The 13,323-nt window shown below is 40.8% G+C and overlaps 1 protein-coding gene across 1 annotated transcript in view; it reads left to right on the forward strand.

The window, feature by feature from the left end:
- Positions 1–309: 309 nt before the first annotated feature.
- Positions 310–13,323, forward strand: part of LOC120060711 (solute carrier family 35 member E2A-like) — a 37,694-nt gene continuing 24,680 nt past the window's right edge. Inside the window, exon 1 of the mRNA XM_039010114.1 lies at positions 310–546. The gene's annotated coding sequence lies outside the window, so the exon portion shown is untranslated. The remainder of the gene's footprint in view (positions 547–13,323) is intronic.

The raw sequence follows: 13,323 nt of genomic DNA on the forward strand, positions 1-13,323 counted from the left end.
CGAAAGTTGAGATGAATGCAGAGTTAGCAAATGCACGTTATAAACAGACAACTTCCACTATTAACATGCAATTTCGCTCTGGTCCTTGTATTCAAAACGATCGTCTATTCAAAACGATATTTTAGGGACACCTTTGTTATTTTTAAGGTTGGAAATGCTGCAGCGGAGTTGTGGTCTCGACAGTCGACTCAAACCACCGCTAAACTCCGTGAAAGTAATTGGAAGTCCAACAAGCCGGGGGTGGTGTCGGTTTCCACTAGATACCAGAGCCACAAGTTAGATTCCACAGCCAAAAAGTCAAAATTGGCTACAAAAAGTAGCCTTTTAGTCTTCATTTAATGTTAGGAATAAGGTTAGCACTGTGGTTAAGATTGGGGTTAGGTTAAAAGATTAAGAAGATAACTTGTAGAAATGGGCTGGGTTTAGCCATAATTATGACTTTGTCGCTGTGTTAACTAGTGACGACTGGCGGTGTCCTCATGCTAGCGATTGTTTTGAACTTACAGTATCAACTGGAAATCGGAGTTGCATAGGTGTGACCACTTGGTAAGTAATTCCTAATTCCCATATTTACTGCATCTACAAGCTGATTTTTATTTTTAATTATTATTTTACCAATGAAGAGCGCGTTCATTTAATGAATGAGTACGTTCACGAGCTGGCTATTTGACAGGCACAAGCGCATTCACATTTAAGCTAACGTTAGCTAGCATTAGCCAACTGGTTAATTTTGCTTGTCAGCTATACTGAACAAAAATATAAACGCAACAATTTCAACGATTTTGCTGAGTGACAGTTCATTTAAGGAAATCAGTCAATTGAAATAAATAAATTAGGCCTAATCTATAGATTTCACATGACCGGGCAGGGGCGCAGCCATATGTGCGTGCGTCTACAGTGGCTTGCGAAAGTATTCACCCCCTTGGCATTTTTCCTATTTTGTTGCCTTTACAACCTGGAATTAAAATTGATTTTTTTGGGGGGGGGGGTTGTATAATTTGATTTACACAACATGTCTACAACTTTAAAGATGCAAAATATTTTTAATTGTAATACAAACAAAAAATAAGACAAAAAAATTGAAAACTTGAGTGTGCATAACTATTCACCCCCCCAAAGTCAATACTTTGTTAGAGCCACCTTTTGAAAGAATTATAGCTGCAAGTCTCTTGGGGTATGTCTCTATAAGCTTGGCAGATGCAGCCACTGGGGTTTTTGCCCGTTCTTGAAGGCAAAACTGCTCCAGCTCCTTCAAGTTGGATGGGTTCCACTGGTGTACATCAATCTTTAAGTCATACCACAGATTCTCAATTGGATTGAGGTCTGGGCTTTGACTAGGCCATTCCAATACATTTAAATGTTTCCCCTTAAACCACTCGAGTGTTGCTTTAGCAGTATGCTTAGGGTCATTGTCCTGCTGGAAGGTGAACCTCCGTCCCAGTTTCAAATCTCTGGAAGACTGAAAAAGGTTTTCCTCAAGAATTTCCCTGTATTTAGCGCCATCCATTCTTTAAATTCTGACCAGTTTCCCAGTCCCTGCCGATGGAAAAACACCCCCACAGCATGATGCTGCCACTACCATGCTACACTGTGGGGATGTTGTTCTCGGGGTGATGAGAGGTGTTAGGTTTGCGCCAGATATTGCATTTTCCTTGATGACCAAAAAGCTCAATTTTAGTCTCATCTGACCAGAGTACCTTCTTCCACATGCCTTATGTTTGCTTATTTTTTTCTTTAAGCAATGGCTTTTTTTCTGGCCACTCTTCAGTAAAGCCCAGCCCTGTGGAGTGTACGGCTTAAAGTGGTTCTATGGACAGATACTCCAATCTCTCATGGATTTGATGGTGCTCCGTGGGATGTTCAAAGTTTCTGATATTTTTTTATAACCAAACCCTTATCTGTACTTCTCCACAACTTTGTCCTTGACCTGTTTGGAGCGCTCCTTGGTCTTCATGGTGCTGCTGGCTTGGTGGTGCACCTTGCTTAGTGGTGTTGCAGACTCTGGGGCCTTTCAGAACAGGTGTATATATACTGAGATCATGTGACAGATCATTTGACATTTAGATTGCACACAGGTGGACTTTATTTAACTAATTCTGTGACTTCTGAAGGTAGTTGGTTGCACCAGATCTTATGTAGGGGCTTCATAGCAAAGTGGGTGAATACATGTGCACGCACCACTTTTAACTTTACATTTTTTTTTTTTAACAAGTTTATTTTATTTCACTTCACCAATTTGGACTATTTTGTGTGTGTCCATTACATGAAATCCAAATAGAAATCCATTTAAATTACAAGTTGTAATGCAACAAAATAGGAAAAATGCCAAGGGGGATGAATACTTTTGCAAGGCACTGTGGGTTTGTGTTGCTTCACAGTCCCCGCTGTTCCTTAATAAGGTGTATTTTTATCAGGGTTTTTAAAAATCTAATTTTACTGCTTGCATCAGTTACTTGATGTGGAATAGAGTTCGGCTCTATGTAGTACTGTGCACCTCACATAGTCTGTTCTGGATTTGGGGACTGTGAAGAGACCTCTGGTGGCATGTCTTGTGGGGTATGCATGGGTGTCCGAGCTGTGCGGCAGTAGTTCAAACAGACAGCTCGGTCCATTCAACATGTCAATATCTCTCATAAATAGAAGTAGTTAAGAAGTCGATCTCTCCTCCACTTTGAGCCAGGAGAGATTGACATGCATATTATTGATGTTAGCTGTCTGTGTACATCAAAGGGCCTGTTGTGCTGCCCTGTTCTGAGCCAATTGCAATTTTCTTAAGTCCCTTTTTGTGGCACACGACTGAACAGTAGTCCAGGTGCGACAAAACTAGGGCCTGTAGGACCTGCCTTGTTGATAGTGCTGTAAAGAAGGTAGAGCAATGCTTTATTATGGACAGACCTCCCCATCTTAGCTATTGTTGTATCAATATGTTTTGACCATGACATTTTACAATCCGGGGTTACTCCAAGCAGTTTAGTCACCTCAACTTGCTCAATTTCCACATTATTTATTACAAGATTCAGTTGAGGTTTGGGGTTTAAGTGAAAGATTTGTCCCAAATACAATGCTTTGAGTTTTAGAAATATTTAGGACCAACTTATTCCTTGCCACCCACTCTGAAACTAACTGCAGCTCTTTGTTAAGTGTTGCAGTCATTTCAGTAACTGTAGTAGCTGACGTGTATTGTGTTTAGTCATTCGCATACATAGACACACTGGCTTTACTCAGACAGTGGCATGTCGTCAGTAAAGATTGAAAGAAAAGTAAGGGGCCGAGACAGCTGCCCTGAGGAATTCCTGATTCTACCTGGATTATCTTTGAGTGGCTTCCATTAAAGAACACCCCATGTGTTCAGTTAGACAGGTTATGATCGATAATGGCAAAAGCCGCTATGAAGTCAAACCCCACAATCCTTTTTATAATCAATTTCTCTCTGCCAATCATCAGTCATTTGTGTAAGTGCTTGTTGAATGTCCTTCCCTATAAGCGTGCTGAAAGTCTTTTGTCAATTTGTTTACTGTAAAATAGCATTGTAACTGGTCAAACACAATGTTTTCCAAACGTTTACTATGGGTTGGTAACAGGCTGATTGGTCGACTATTTGAGCCAGTAAAGGGTGCTTTACTATTCTTAGGTAGCGGAAGGACTTTTGCTTCCCTCCAGGCCTGGGGGCACACACTTTCTAGTACAGTGGTTTCTCCTTTAAACGTTGCGAGCTTACATCGCGGGATTTAGAGGTACCCAGCGTCATGACTTCATTGCTCCAGACGACCACAAGGGGGAGTTAGAGCACTCATTATGCATTTGGGTCCCAAGGTTTTTATATGACCAATCATATCGAGTGGTTCCAATGACGAATTTTGACACGAGCCACCCGTCCCTGGGTGAAGATGGCTGACAAAATGTACAATTGAGAGGAATATGTTAGTTAATGTAGAGACAAACGTTTGTGCATATTTTTTTGTCATAATGTTAATTTACGAAAATCGCTACTTAGCAAGTTCTCTGACTAGCTAACATTAGCCAGCTAGCTAGTGTTGGGAGAATGAATTTGCAATTCGTGTTGTTTAATGTTTTCGGGACTCCTGAGAACCAGCAAACCAGGCTGTTGTCTTGTGAATCAGTGGATGTAAAGAATCTAGCTAGCTAAAGCATTTACTGCAAATTGAATGTACAATTGTGTAAGCTTGCCTTGCAATGCAGCTGAAGTAACATAGCTAACTATTTATTTGCTTATTGTGTAGTGGAGGATAAAATAACTGTATGCCTATGGATGTGTAGCTAGCTACAACATGTAGCCGATCTGTGTATGGACTAGAGATCGACCGATTATGATTTTTCAACACCGTTACCGATTATTGGAGGACCAAAAAAAGCCGATAACGATTAATTGGCCGATATAAAATAATAATAATATATTTGTATTAATAACAATTACAACAATACTGAATGAACACTTATTTTAACTTAATATAATACATAAATAAAATCAATTTAGTTTCAAATAAATAATGAAACATGTTCAATTTGGTTTAAATAATGCAAAAACACAGTGTTGGAGAAGAACGTAAAAGTGCAATATGTGCCATGTAAGAAAGCTAACGTTTAAGTTCCTTGCTCAGAACATGAGAACATATGAAAGCTGGTGGTTCCTTTTAACATGAGTCTTATTCTCAGTTAAGAAGTTTTAGGTTGTAGTTATTATAGGACTATTTCTCTATATACCATTTGTATTTAATTTACCTTTGACTATTGGATGTTCTTATAGGCACTATAGTATTGCCAGCCTTATCTCGGGAGTTGATAGGCTTGAAGTCATAAACAGCGCTGTGCTTCAAGCATTGCGAAGAGCTGCTGGCAAACGCAGGAAAGTGCTGTTTGAAGGAATGCTTACGAGCCTGCTGCTGCCTACAACTGCTTAGTCAGACTGCTCTATCAAATATCAAATCATAGACTTAATTATAATATAATAAACACACAGAAATACGAGCCTTAGGTCATTGATATGGTCACTTATGTCATAATTATGTAAAATTCAGGCAAATTAATTAGACTTTGTTAGGAAGAAATGGTCTTCACACAGTTCGCAAAGAGCCAGGCGGCCCAAACTGCTGCATATACCCTGACTCTGCTTGCACAGAACACAAGAGAAGTGACACAATTTCCCTAGTTAATATTGCCTGCTAACATGAATTTCTTTTAACTAAATTTGCAGGTTTAAAAAATATATACTTGTGTATTGATTTTAAGAAAGGCATTGATGTTTATGGTTAGGTACATTGGTGCAACGACAGGGCTTTTTTCACGAATGTGCTTGTTAAATCATAACACGTTTGGCGAAGTAGGCTGTGATTCGATGATAAATTAACAGGCACCGCATTGATTATATGCAACGCAGGACAAGCTAGTTAAACTAGTAATATCATCAACCATGTGTAGTTAACTAGTGATTATTTAAGATTGATTGTTTTTTATAACCTAAGTTTGATGCTAGCTAGCAACTTACCTTGGCTCCTTTCTGCACTCGCGTAACAGGTAGTCAGCCTGTCACGCAGTCTCCTCGTGGAGTGCAATGAAATCGTCCATAATCGGCGTCCAAAAAGGCCGATTACCGATTGTTATGAAAACTTGAAATCGGCCCTAATTAATCGGCCATGCCGATTAATCGGTCGACTTCTAGTATGGACACTAAAACGTTAGGTTCTGAACTAATATTCATACCAATCTATGAACCTCAGCTATCATAGTTGTTGTATCAACTTCAAGTCTGAATGGCATTAATGAAACCTATGTGTAACCGGTGTGAAATGGCTAGCTAGTTAGCAGGGTGCGCGCTAATAGCATTTCAACCGAGGACGTCACTCACTCTGAGTCCTTGAAGTAGTTGTTCACCTTGTTCTGCAAAAGCCGCGGCTTTTGTGGAGTGATGGGTAACGATGCTTCGAGGGTGGCTGTTGTCGATGTGTGCAGAGGGTCCCTGGTTCGATCCCAGGTAGGGGCGAGGAGATGGATTGAGTAGAATATAATAACTTTGTGCCAAGGATGCAAGTCCTATATACATGTACTGTGGTTATTACCACACATGAGATCCCCACATTGTTGCCTGTACAATGAGGCTACAATGATCATGTACTCTTCCTTGGCAAATAAAGGTGCAGTTCAGGTATGAATCTCTGAGACATTATTTTTCAGTCATATCAAACTCCATTATTTGAATGATGCTGTGTCTGCATGTATGTATTACAATTATACACTTCAACAGTGTTTACCGCTCCTGGGATATCAATGATTACACATTGTAACTATGCAATAGACTAGAAACATGATTGATTTGTAATTCATATATACAGAAAAAGAACTATGCATATCGAACTCCATCTGCATTAATCTGAGGACACCGGATAGTATTTCAATAAGATACTTAATTTCAACCAGTGGAGACTGTGAAACGCTTTATTGAAAGAAGTTAATTATCCAGGTGTTATAAATACATAATAAATGCATTATAATTATGATAATTGTAATATTATAAATACAAGTTCTATCTGTACTTCAATGCACATATGGTGTGCATTATAAAACGAGGAAGAAAGACGAGGTGGGGAGAGAAGTGTAGAAGACAGAAAGGGAAAGAGGTAAGAACAGCGGCAGACAGCATATGATCCATTAATTACAGTGCTGCCCTAATATTCTCTGTTCATCACAATTGCGGTGTCTCCTAACCAGCCTTGGGCCCCCAGTTGGCCCCAAGGTTATCTTAAGAGCGGATGAGGTGGCGATGATGGGACTGGCTTTCTCTCTCACATCAAAACATACCTGCAGACGAGTGACAGATGGATAGAGAGAGAGAGCATGATTAAGCTTTGTTTTTATATTCTAACACGGTCAGTCACTCTGGGACTGCTACATTTCTGTCTGTATTTCAATGTAAAGCATCTCTTTAATAATATTCCTGTTGACACGACCAAGTGACCTCTCACCTATGATCATGTTGTGCCCTCTCTGTCAGCCAGTTCAGATGCGGGAGGGGTTCACCAATACAGCTGATATAACCTAGAGGATTTAGGGAGGAGGGGGAGAGGGATGAAGTGAAGAAGAGAGACTGTTATTGTGTGTGTGTGTGGTCTCACCTGGTGTCCACACTGAGTGGCTACAGAGTACTTTATGCTGAAAAACAGACATGAGGACAAACAATAGAAGATAATGTCAATAGAAGATACTGTATGTGACGCAGACACCTATCGGCGTGTACCTGAAACATTTAAATATAGAGGGTTATGTGTCTCACCACTTGGTTATTGCAAGCCTAACCCCCAGGGAAATCATGACCTGGCAACAACAGATAGCAACAGATGGTCCAGTGAAAATGGTTGTGTTTATGTGGTGTAAATCTGAAAATTAGCAGCTAACAAGCGGGTTTTTTAATTAATGCATGTGAGACAGGTTACATGTACAACAAGACAGGCAGAGATGGAGAAAAAGAACACAGAACAGTTTAATTACCTCTGGTTATGGACACTTTTGCCAGCGATAAAGCTTCCACGGCCTGTTCCTCAGACAGTGAACATCTGGCAATATCTACATTTTCCACCTCTTGATCAGCTCGCTCTCTGAAAGTAAAGAAAACAGCTTATTTTTTATAGATATGAAAACAATATCTGAGATATGACTGTTCAATCTAAAGCAGCAGATTTTTAGAATACGTCAATACAGCCCAGTGCTGCTTACCTGAGATGCCATCTTTGTAGGTGTCCGCTTTGACTTCCTTTGTGTCGGAAAAAAGTTGCTTTCATAACACTTATTTTTGATTAAAAATGTTTTTATTTTTTAAAGAGGTTTTGCTCTTGACAAAAATACCCAAATGTACTCCATAGCATATAACAATTTGCCTGTGAATAACCACACCTTCATACAAACGTGCTACTGTATGTAGAATTCTTGACGCACAACCGAAGATGCTGCCATATCCTGCCAGCACGCCCACAAGCGAGCCACTCAGGAGCAGAATGATGACGCGTAGAAGAGGGAAAGGAATGAGATGGGAACAACAATTTGTTGCAAATTGGGGAGGGGGGCTAATAACTGAACTACCTTTACTGAAGAATAGTCTAATAGCCGAGATAGGAGGAGGGGGGGGGGGGGGAGTTTCAAACCTATCACAGACCAGATTTGCCCTAACGACCAAGGGGTAGCTTGCTACTCAATGTAATAAAGTAATGACTTTTCAAATAAGTTACCTTACACGTTATGTTGGCTGACAATTTGTTAGCTACGCTGTCCTTACGAACCACATAGCATATCATTACAGCAGTATGTACCAGTATGTTAGCTAGCTACCTAACGTTAGTAGTTATACATCAAACTTGCCACTATATTAACTATAGGCTATCTAACTACCCAACGTTTATTGACTTGATTACTCTCATCATTCTTAGCTAAATGGTATAGTCGTTGTGCTTTCTCAATGGACATTTGGGTGCTTTCGTAAATTCGCTCTGGCTATCTATAGGCTGGATAATAGAACGAGTCAAAATTCACCCAAGGCTGAAAAACGGCTTAAGAACGTTGGCTAAACTGGAACACTAGCGTGAGCCCATAGCGAATTAATGGAGTCGAACGTTTGCAGAGCCTGTTTTGACTGGAGTGATGCTTAGAATTCTATTAAAAATGTATCCCTTTTTATTTTACCACTACAATCTGTTCGTCGGACGAAACTGGAAGAAAACAACTTGTGTAGAAAGTAAACATCCGCACCTCGATGGTGTCAACTGTGCTTATGTCTGCGTAATGAAAAAGTAGGGAAAAAATAAAAACGTCTATTTCTCGTCTAGCGCTCGATGACAAACGAGCTCGCTGCCCAGACTTACATAATTACAAAGAGGAGATTCTCCTGATTTTAAAATGGTGCCCGTGTAACAGTTTTGCGTCCGTCCCTCTCCTTGCCCCTACCTGGGTTCGAACCAGGGACCCTCTGCACACGTCGACAACAGCCACCCTCGAAGCATCGTTACCAATCACTCCACAAAAGCCGCAGCCCTTGCAGAGTAAGGGGAACAACTACTTCAAGGTCTCAGAGCGAGTGACGTCACCGATTGAAACGCTATTAGCATGCACCCCTCTAACTAGCTAGCCATTTCACACCGGTTACACCCGACTTGAAAAAAAACAAAATATACACAGTGAGATATTTGGGGAAATAGACCGGCATGCCTCTCCATAGGAAAACAATGGGGGAAGCTCAGCATTCCAAGGGCGAAAAGTATTTTGGGGCTAGCATTTGATGACAACCGAGCTAGCTGCACAGGCTTACATAATTAGAAAGACGAGATTCTCATGATTAAAATGGCATCCGACTTGAAAAAAATCTAAATATACACATTGCGAGATATTTGGCAAAATAGACAGACATGCCTATATTTCCCCCATATTTTTGTTGTTTACATTTTAACTATAAAACAACGTGAGCAGGTCTCATTGCCAACAATAGCGAAGCAGGCATTGTGACGTTGAACAATAAGCTGGGAATAGGACGTTCGGAAGGCGAGTTGGTGCCACGGTGCTCAATTGAACTAATAGGAGCTGGCAGGGTGAAAAATGCACTAAAATAAGGTTGAACTAATAGGAGCTGGCAGGGTGAAAAATGCACTAAAATAAGGCCTGTTTTTTCACGATTACTACAAAACGACGGCAAGCAGCTGGGAAATATGGTCATATTATGAAACTGGGCTCCACGGTGGATGCAATTAACTCGTTTTTATCAGAAAAGAATGTTGTTAAAAATTGCATGTGTCTAGCCTACTATCTACACGGATTTCAGAGCAATCTTGTCTGAGTGTACCAGAGCAAAGTAGCCTAATAAACAAATAACCACATTTCGTTAATAAAATAAAGATAACAAATACTCTTTCAAAATGCAGATGTTGATTTAGTTATGGATCCATAACAAATTACTATGGGAAATAAATATCACTGATTTACAGAAATATTGGAACAAAGTTGTCTAATGAAGGCAAACAATTTAGAATCCTGTAGCCTACTCCCGACCGTCATATTGTACTTCGCCATATTTTCCATTCCATCCTAACGGAAACCCTTAGGGTTCATACTTTGGTCAGATATACTTTGATTTGTAATGTCAGTGTTTGTTGCTGGCATGTCATGCCTATGTTTGCCAATCTTGCCAATGAAAAAATCATTAAAGTAGTTGGCAATATCAGCCGGTTTTGTGATGAATGAGCCATCTGATTCAATGAATGATGGAGCTGAGTTTGCTTTTTTCCCCAGAATTTCATTTAAGGTGCTCCAAAGCTTTTTACTATCATTCTTTGTCATTTATCTTTGTTTCATAGTGTAGTTTCTTCTTTTTATTCAGTTTATTTACATGATTTCTCAATTTGCAATATGTTTGCCAAACGGTTGTGCAGCCAGGCTTATTTGCCATTCCTACTGCCTCATCCCTCTCAACCACACCATTTTTCAATTTCTCATTAATCCACATGGATTTAACAGTCATTTTCTTAATGGTTGCATGCTTATTGCATGCTTATCAGTTTTTCACAATTCCTGACATTTAATCCTAGTAAAAATTCCCTGTCTTAGGTCAGTTAGGATCACCACTTTATTTTAAGAATGTGAAATGTCAGAATAATAGTACAGTGATTTATTTCAGCTTTTATTTCTTTCATCACATTCCCAGTGGGTCAGAAGTGGGTTACATACACTCAATTTGTATTTGGTAGCATTGCCTTTAAAATGTTTAACTTGGGTCAAATGTTTCAGGTAGCCTTCCACTAGCTTCCCACAATATGTTGGGTGATTTTGGCCCATTCCTCCTGACAGAGCTGGTGTAACTGAGTCAGGTTTGTAGGCCTCCTTTTTCTATAGGATGAGGTCAGGGCTTTGTGATGGCCACTCCAATACCTTGACTTTGTTGTCCTTAAGCCATTTTCCACAACTTTGGAAGTATGCTTGGGGTCATTGTCCATTGGGGTCATTGTCCATTTGAAAGAACCATTTGCGACCAAGCTTTAACTTCCTGACTGATGTCTTGAGATGTTGCTTCAATATATCCATATACTTTCCTCCTCATGATGCCATCTATTTTGTGAAGTGCACCAGTCCCTCCTGCAGCAAAGCACCCCCACAACATGATGCTGCCACCCCCGTGCTTCCCGGTTGGGATGGTGTTCTTCGGCTTGCAAGTCTCCCCATTTTTCCTCCAAACATAACGATGGTCATTATGGCCAAACAGTTCTATTTTTGTATCATCAGACCAGAGGACATTTCTCCAAAAAGTACGATCTTTGTCCCCATGTGCAGTTGCACACCATAGTCTGGCTTTTTTATGGCAGTTTTGGAGCAGTGGCTTCTTCCTTGCTGAGCGGCCTTTCAGGTTATGTCGATATATAAGACTCGTTTTACTGTGGATATAGATACTTTTGTACCTGTTTTCTCCAACATCTTCACAAGGTCCTTTGCTGTTGTTCTGGGATTGATTTGCATTTTTCGCACCAAAGTACGTTCATCTCCAGGAGACAGAATGCATCTCCTTCCTGAGGGGTATGATGGCTGCGTGGTCCCATGGTGTTTATACACTGCTCAAAAAAATAAAGGGAACACTTAAACAACACAATGTAACTCCAAGTCAATCACACTTCTGTGAAATCAAACTGTCCACTTAGGAAGAAACACTGATTGACAATAAATTTCACATGCTGTTGTGCACATGGAATAGACAAAAGGTGGAAATTATAGGCAATTAGCAAGACACCCCCAATAAAGGAGTGGTTCTGCAGGTGGTGACCACAGACCACTTCTCAGTTCCTATGCTTCCTGGCTGATGTTTCGGTCACTTTTGAATGCTGGCGGTGCTCTCACTCTAGTGGTAGCATGAGACGGAGTCTACAACCCACACAAGTGGCTCAGGTAGTGCAGCTCATCCAGGATGGCACATCAATACGAGCTGTGGCAAGAAGGTTTGCTGTGTCTGTCAGCGTAGTGTCCAGAGCATGGAGGCGCTATCAGGAGACAGGCCAGTACATCAGGAGACGTGGAGGAGGCCGTAGGAGGGCAACAACCCAGCAGCAGGACCGCTACCTCCGCCTTTGTGCAAGGAGAAGCACTGCCAGAGCCCTGCAAAATGACCTCCAGCAGGCCACAAATGTGCAATGTCCACGCTTTTTGATGTATTTCAGAACTGTAGTTTCCTCTGCTTGGAGCAACAGTGAAGTGGGAATGGCAGTACAGATTTCTTCTCTTACATCTGCAAGCAGAGTCTGAACATCAAACAGAATGGCATTGTCTCTCTCAATCCACGCAATGGCTACTGCTATAGGTTTCAGGCTGCTTACCACTCTCTCCCAAAATACATCATCCAGGAGGATCTTCTTGATGGGGCTGTCCATATCGGCAGACTGTGATATGGCCATTTCTTGGAGAGACTCCTTCCCCTCCAGGAGACTGTCAAACATGATGACAACACCACCCCAACGGGTGTTGCTGGGCAGCTTCAATGTGGTGCTCTTATTCTTCTCATTTTGCTTGGTAAGGTAGATTGCTGCTATAACTTGATGACCGTTCACATACCTAACCATTTCCTTGGCTCTCTTATAGAGTGTATCCATTGTTTTCAGTGCCATGATGTCCTTGAGGAGCAGATTCGATGCATGAGCAGCACAGCCAATGGGTGTGATGTGAGGGTAGGACTCCTCCACTTTAGACCAAGCAGCCTTCATGTTCGCAGCATTGTCTGTCAACAGTGCAAATACCTTCTGATTCCAGGAGGACCATGAACTGTTGCTATCGATAAGGTGTCTGATTCATAATTTTCACCTCGAATAGATGTAGAGGGACTTTTGTCAGAGGTTGCTTGTTGTGAGCGCTGAGGGAACTTTATGCACTTGGCCTGATGATTCCACGTCTTTGTTGCATTCTTCACATATGATTTGGCCCAGTATCTGCAAATATACACAGCTTTTCCTTCTATATTAGTTGCAGTGAAATGTCTCCATACATCAGATAGAGACCCGTGGCGTTTTCCTATGAAGATTGGAAAAGTTAGATTAAACAACTCCTTTGTAAGATAAATGTTTTACAATGAAACATGTATGGAAACAGGTGAATTAACACTCCTCAGTTAGCAGGCTCAAGCATGCTAAAACGCACATGGTAGCAAAAACTAACTAGCAGAAATTGTTAACAAATTAGAAATGATTTAAACACACTTTGCTGTAGGCTACTATTTACTAGTTAGCAAAAGGTCATGTATGTCATATAAAATATATTCACCCCAGCCAGTATTGTAATCAAAACTAACCAGAAAGCATG

Source organism: Salvelinus namaycush, chromosome 16 (assembly GCF_016432855.1).
Source record: "Salvelinus namaycush isolate Seneca chromosome 16, SaNama_1.0, whole genome shotgun sequence".
Lineage (NCBI taxonomy): Eukaryota > Metazoa > Chordata > Actinopteri > Salmoniformes > Salmonidae > Salvelinus > Salvelinus namaycush.